The sequence below is a fragment of the Triticum urartu genome, unplaced genomic scaffold (genome assembly GCF_003073215.2).
Source record: "Triticum urartu cultivar G1812 unplaced genomic scaffold, Tu2.1 TuUngrouped_contig_4518, whole genome shotgun sequence".
Taxonomy (NCBI): domain Eukaryota; kingdom Viridiplantae; phylum Streptophyta; class Magnoliopsida; order Poales; family Poaceae; genus Triticum; species Triticum urartu.
In genome coordinates, this window is record NW_024115112.1 from 4,117 (window position 1) to 11,634 (window position 7,518).

Below are 7,518 nucleotides of genomic sequence, written 5' to 3' on the forward strand. Positions count from 1 at the left end.
AAAAAGGGCATGTACGTACGCTGTATGCATGCATATCCATGTGCATGCCGCGTGGAACCTACGTGCGTACGAGAACGACGCGATCAACCACCAGCCAATGCAAAGTTGATCATCAACCGAATAACAAATGACGACGTGGATCAAATCGTTGATCGATGCGTGCAGTGGACTCTGGAACCAACCGTGTTTTAATTCGCCATCTGAAATTTCGGCGCGCCAGACGAAAATTGGTCTGTCTCTCATTGCCTCGCTTTTTCTTGGCTTGCAGCCAGATCAGATCATCAACGAGCTGCATCGTATCCTTCAATGCGGATGCCTATATAAACCATGCGTCGCCTGTTCCATTCATCCATCCATCCATCGAGCTGCTACCTGCTAGCTACTCACTTCACACAGGCAAGTAGTGGGGTTCGATTAGAGGTTCGGGCATGGCGGCGCCGACGAGAGCACTTGTCCTCGCCGTCCTGCTGGCGATCGCCGTCGCCAACGCCGAGGCGGCATCCGTCGTGGTCGGCCTGGCCAAGTGCGCCGACTGCACCAGGAAGAACATCAAGGCCGAGGAAGCTTTCAAAGGTAAGCTAGCTAGATCGGCCACGTTGCATCAAAGCACACATACATATTGAAATTAGCTCACTCTTGTTCGGCCATGAATGCACATCAGGTCTTCAGGTGGCGATCAAGTGCAAGAACGTCCACGGCGACTACGAGAGCAAGACGGTGGGCGGCCTCGACGGCACCGGCACCTTCAGCGTGCCCCTGGCCGCCAACCTCCACGGCACCGACTGCGTCGCAGCTCCACAGCGCAGCCTCCAACACAGCGTGCCCTGGGCAGGAGCCATCCAGGATCGTGCCGGTGTCCGAGGGCACCACCTTCGGCGTCGTCGCGGGCGCCAAGACGAACGCGGTGGCATCGCCAGAGTGCGCGTCGGTGACCCTGTGCGGGCCGATCAAGAAGCACATCATCGAGCACTTCCATCATAAGAAGCCTGTGCCGCCCAAGCCGGAGCCCAAGCCCCAGCCCCACCCAGACTACGGCCCCGTGCCCAAGCTGGAGCCCAAGCCGCAACCCCACCCGGACTACCACCACGTCCCTCCCACGCCCACCTACGGCGGCGGTGGCGGCGGTGGATACCACGGACACCACTGAGTCCTGTCTACCACCGTCCTGCCCAGCGATGAAATCTCATCAGCGGGTTGGTGATCATTGTGTGAGACCAACCCAAGGGCTAACCCTCGTTGGCTTTTCTTTATAGGAGAAACTTCGTGAGCACCGCGCATTCGTGCCGGGACTCGAACTCGGGCGGGCTGACAGAAACCTCAGCTGCCCAGCCAACGGGTCGACGCCCCGTCCTCATTGGTGATCATTGAGTGATCGACGTTGATATTCATGATCCGTTTTGCATGCATGCGTGGGTGTATTGTTTGGTCTTCTGCTATTCGCTGCCCCGGTTTAGTATCTGCACTGCACGGTTGAGAGTTCAGAATAACAGTTGTGAGGAACACAGGGATCAGTGTGCTTGTACTGCTTTTTGAAGATTTTGTAATTTCGGTGTGTGTTTTGTATACGTAGTTCTTAGTAATTTAATCAAGTCCATTTGAGTCAATGGGATTACCGGAGATGTTGGCTTTTTTGGCTTGATTTTGTTCTAGTGTGTGATGCCTGCATTTAGTTCATGTTTTGCCTGATGTTTTAGGCTTGCTTTTACTTTTATTCACATTCTTTTTTGTTTTTAGTTCATGTAATAACTGTGTGGCGGTCTCTTTAATGGAAAAATGGTTTTGCCATTGTGTAGTTGCCTGAGACCATCATTACTTTCAGCCGGTTTTCAGATCTGTGGACTGAAACTCAAGTGGAATTCAGTCAGGTGTGCAAATGGATCTGTCATGGACCAACTCATGGCATTCATGTCAAAAACAGAATTGCAGCTACCACCAGGGATCATGCATTCATACTGCCCGTCCTTGGACTTCTTTCAGCCTAAGCAGGAGGGGAACTGAGCCATGACCCGGTCCAACTCAAGTACACGAGGGGGCATATTTGGCCCGAACTGTTGAAGACCAAACAATCAATACTACTTGGGCTGGAGAGAACTTGCTAAGTCAGGTATGGATTTACAAGGGTAAGGTTTGAACAATGCTTCAGAGCTCACAGAAGACAATGAGGTAGATCATGTAATAACTAGACATATTTTTTTTAATTTTGATGAAAACGATCCAGACCTATTGTAAAAGTTCACTAGAAGTACAATTACAAAGCACCACAATCAATAAAAATTACAGCGAGGTTCCTTAACCACCGAATGACCATTGCAGCCACCAGAACCAGCCTAACCTTGTCGATGGCAGCTGCAAAGTCTTCGCGCACATGCCCCTAAGGACCAGTGCCCCGGAACTGCAGTCGTCGTCATTGAATCCTTGAATCGATCTGAAGAACCAGACATCAAATCTCATTATCGCGTACACAAGACGATAAACCCTAACCCCGCCGACCGAAGGAGCTGATGATAATCTACACCAGAGGTCCGTCAATCCGTCCCAATGAACGAACTCAAGGAGGATCGGTGCCCGAAAGACCGGCTCGAAGATGTAGCGTAGCCCCTACGACGACTAAAACCCCAACATATCTAAACTAGCCTGAGCCAATGCATGAGGATTATCCTCCCTACCACGGGTCACTAAAGCGGTAGGCAACACTTTTTAAAAGTTGTGCAAACATTTATTTTACACTGCATGACCAGTTTTTAAATATGATAAATACTTTTAAAAATTTTAAGTAAATTATTTTTATAATATATATATTTAAAATATTTGAAATAAATAACAAAAAGAAAAAAGAAACAAAGTGAATAACAAAGGAAGGTATCGTATCAGGACTGGGCCATAATAATTAAAAAACAGTAAAACTGAGCCACCTAAGGCCTTTCACAGCAATTTGGCACCCTAAACATTCCAATTTATTGAATCAACGTACTTCAAAAAAAAATTATTGAATCAACGCTGAAGAATTGCTCACTAAACGTTCTTAGCAGCTAAGAGCTCAGTCATCCCAGTTCATGCGCTTGGGTCAATTTTTGTGCCGGTCTGCTCATCCGCGGTAATCCCATTGACTCAATTGGAAAGGTGCCTATCAATGGCAGGAAAAGAGGTATATGTCAAGGCAATTGCACAAGCTATTCCAACCTACGCTATGGCCTGTTTCGACCTCACTAGATCTCTCTGTGACGAGATCAGCCAATTTGTTTGCCGATATTGGTGGAATCAGCAAGCAGACGAGAGGAAGATGCACTGGATAGGATGGGAGAGGATGAAACTATTGAAGGAGGAAGGGGGGCTCGGCTTCCGTGATCTTCACTCCTTTAATATGGCTATGTTGGCGCGACAGGGGTGGCGATTGCTTCAGGCCCCGGATTCACTATGTGCTCCCGTGTTGCGAGCCAAATATTATCCAAGTGGGGATGTTTTGTCTGCAAAACCGGTGGTCGGCATGAGCTATGTGTAGCGAAGTATTTTAAAAGGATTGGAAGTTCTTAAAGAAGGGATAATCTGGCGCATCGGTGATGGGGCTAGTGTGAAAATCTGGGAGGATCCATGGATCCCACGAGGTGTTTCACGCAGACCGGTCTCGCACCAAGGGACTAACCTGCTCACGAGGGTCTCTGAACTGATGGACCCGAACACCGGTAGCTGGGATAGTGACCTGGTGACTAGTTGCTTCCATCCAGATGATGCCCAAACCATTCTTCGTATACCAATTTGTGACCAAACTGAAGACTTTGTAGCCTGGCACTTTGACAGCAAGGGAGTTTTCTCTGTTAAATCGGCCTACAAGATTCATGTGCAGATGTTGAGGAATGAGGCAAGCAGGCAGCAAGGGGGCAGTTCTGAAAATTCAGATACAAGTCCTGCACTGCTCCGAGCGCTTTGGAAGGTACACTGCCCACCCCGGGTTCATCATTTCCTATGGTGTTTCGCCCACAATAGTCATCCTACATACATGAATATTTGTAGACGCGGGGTGGAGCTTGACACCCGTTGTGCTGTGTGTGGCAAATATTTCGAGGATGGAGGGCACCTTTTTATAAAATGCAAGAACGCCAAGCAGAGGTGGCGGGCTCTGTTTCTGGAGGATGTCAGACTTAAGTTAGTCGACTGTACTTCAACAAAGGAATGCCTGTCGCTAATCCTCAGTCTTTCGGAGAAGCGAATGCTAATGTCTGTGGCAATGTTGTGGTGCTGGTGGACAGAACGAAACAGGGGCAACCATGGGGAAAAGCGGCTAGATGTTGAAGCATTTCGATACATGGTAACCCGGCATGCTGAGGAGTGGATACAATATCTTGTACCAAAACCAGCTAGGCCGGCAGTGCAACACTGCAAATGGGAGAAGCCACCTGAACACATGGTCAAGATCAATATTGACGCGGCGTTCTCGGAACGATCGGGAGCTGGGGGATGGGGAGTGATTTGCAGAGATGCGTATTCGGCTATCCATTTTGCAGCGGCTGGTGGAAAACATGACTTCCCTGATGCATTGCATGCTGAAGCTTTTGCCCTGTACCAGGTTGTTTCCATAGCAGACAGGCTTGATGTGGGGAGGGCAATTTTTGAAACAGACTCCCTGGTCCTCAAGCAAGCAACCTCCTCTAAAGCCTATGACCTAGCGCCGATTGGGGTCATGTTCTCTGAAATTAGGTTCAAGCTTTGTACTCAATTCATAGAGGCCCATGTGGTTTACGTACCCAGGTCATGTAATAAGCCGGCACTACGAACGAGAATGACGCGATCGACCACCAGCCGATGCAAAGTGGATCACCAACGGAATAACAAATGACGACGACGTGGATCAAATAGTTCATCGATGCGTGCAGTGGACTCTGGAATCAACCGAGTTTTAATTCGCCATCTGAAATTTCGGCGCGCCAAACGCAAATGGGTCCGTCTCTATTTGCGTTGATCATCGACGAGCTGTATCGTATCGATCAATGCGGATCCTATATAAGCCATGCGTTGCCTGTTCCATTCATCCATCCATCCATCAGCGTACACAAGCAAGCAAGTGGTACAGGTTCAGGCATGGCAGCTCCTAGAGCACTCGTCCTCGCCGTCCTGCTGGCGATCGCCGTCTCCAACGCCGAGGCGGCGTCCGTCGTCGTCGGCCTGGCCAAGTGCGCCGACTGCACCAGGAAGAACATCAAGGCCGAGGAAGCCTTCAAGGGTAAGCGCTCATGTGCTACTCCCCTGTGTCTGCGACTCTGCGTGGCAATGCATGATGGGTTGACGCTGATCACCATTGTTCTGCCATGAACGTACCTCAGGTCTTCAGGTGGCGATCAAGTGTAAGAACGTCCACGGCGACTATGAGAGCAAGGCCGTGGGTGCCCTCGACGGCACCGGCGCCTTCACCGTGCCCCTGGCCGCCGACCTCCATGACACCGACTGCGTCGCGCAGCTCCACAGCGCCGCCTCCAACGCATCCTGCCCCGGCCAGAGCCATCAAAGATCGTGCCGGTGTCCGACGGCACCACCTTCGGCGTCGTCGCCGGCGCCAAGATGAACGCGGTGGCATCGTCAGAGTCCGCTTCAGCAACCCTTTGCGGGCCGATCAAAAAGTACATCATCGAGCACTTCCACCACAAGAAGCCCGTGCCACCGAAGCCGGAGCGTAAGCCCCAGCACCACCCAGACTACGGCCCCGTGCCCAAGCCTGAGCCGAAGCCGCAGCCCCACCAGGACTACCACCCCGTCCCTCCAACACCCACCTACGGCGGTGGGGGTGGCGGCGGATACCACGGACACCACTGAGTCCGGTCCCACCGTCCTGCCCAGCGATGAAATCTCATCAACGGGTTGGTCATTAGTGAGTGATCGACGTTGCTATTTATGATCCGTTTGCATGCGCGGGTGTATATTGTTTGGTGTTCTGCCATTCACTGCCCCGGTTTAGTATCTGCACTGCACAGTTGCAGAATAAGAGTTGTGAGGAACATAGGGATCAGTGTGTATTTTGCTTTTTTTTAATTTGTAATTTTGGTGCGTGTTTTGTATACGAAGTTGTTGTGTATCAACTAATTTAATTAAGTCTATTTTTTGAGAGTACATCAATGATGTACCATATTTTTTATAGAAGGGAATAAAAAATTTACAAGGCGCTAGACAACAATGCGAACACCGAGCTAGACACACCACACCTACCCAAACTATGCTAGCCTACTCTCTCACAAACTGGTGTAATCTACCAATTCCGGCCTCCTTCCACTCCTTAAGCTTGTCAAATATTTGTTACACCAATTGTTGTGGCCTCCTTTGTTGTTCTAGCCTACCAAAGACTCTAGCATTCCTTTGCTTCTATAAAGACCATGCAATGAAGATGACTAAAGTGTCAAAACAAAACCTCTTCTGTTCCTAGTCAAGCTTGCACGCCTGGCCCTAAGCCACCATGCCTTGAAGGTATCACTCGTATCCGGTAGCGATATAGCGGAGCCGATGGCGGTGAAGCATGAGTACCAGACTTCCTTAGCGTATAACTAAGTCCATTTGAGTCAAGGGAATTACTATAGATGTTGCATTTTTTGGCTTGATTTGTTCTACTGTGTGTTGCCTGCGTTTAGTTCATGTTTTGCCTAATGTTATAGGCTTGCTTTTACTTTTATGTTCCTTTTTGTTTTTACTTCATGTAATAACTGTGTGGCGGTTTCTTTACTGGAAAAATGGTTTTACCATTGTCTAGTTGTCTAAGACCATCATTACTTTTAGCCGGTTTTCAAATCTGTGGTCTGAAACTCAAGTGGAATTCAGACAGTTGTGCAGATGGATCTGTGATGGACAACTCATGGCATTCATGTCAAAAAGAAAATTATAGCTACCGGGGATCATGCATTCATACTCCCATCCTGCTTGGATTTATTTCAGCCTAAGCAGGAAGGGAACTGGATCATGGCCTGGTCCAACTCAAGTACATAAGGGGGCATATTTGGCCCGAACTGTTGAAGACCAAAAGATCAATACCACTTATGCATGAGAAAATCATGACATGTTTACCAAGATGGCGGTGACACTTTGGTCAGTTTGTTACGCTCGATGGAAAGCTATCCATGAGGCCATCTTTCAGAGATCGTTTCACACAATTGCTTTTGTGAATTCCTATCTCAGCGAGCTTGAGCAAGCACCAAAGATCAATGTGCAACAGGTTGCCACTCCAGTTAACGTTGATGCTTCAGAACGGTGACTGCCTCCACCATAAAACTTCATGAAAATCAATGCCGATGGAGCGGTTGCACGAAAGAGACATGGGGCGCAGTTGTAGCAGATTGTCGCAACCACAGTGGGTCATATTTGTGTTCTTCTGCAGTGGTGTTTCAAGGGATTAATAACCCGATGATCTTGGAAACTTTTGCTAGGAGTAGGACGTAAAGCTAGTTTTCGGTTTTGCAATTTCATTCACGAGCGTAGAAACTTTAATTATGAGGCTCATAATCTCGCCAAGTTCTCTTGTAACCTAAGAGTGGGTAGACATGTTTG

The 7,518-nt window shown here is 48.9% G+C and overlaps 2 pseudogenes; both read left to right on the forward strand.

Moving 5' to 3' along the window:
• The first annotated feature begins 367 nt into the window (after nt 1–367).
• Nucleotides 368–1,629, forward strand: LOC125527944 (annotated as a pseudogene).
• Nucleotides 1,630–5,027: 3,398 nt separating this feature from the next.
• Nucleotides 5,028–5,817, forward strand: LOC125527945 (annotated as a pseudogene).
• The last annotated feature ends 1,701 nt before the right edge of the window (nt 5,818–7,518 follow it).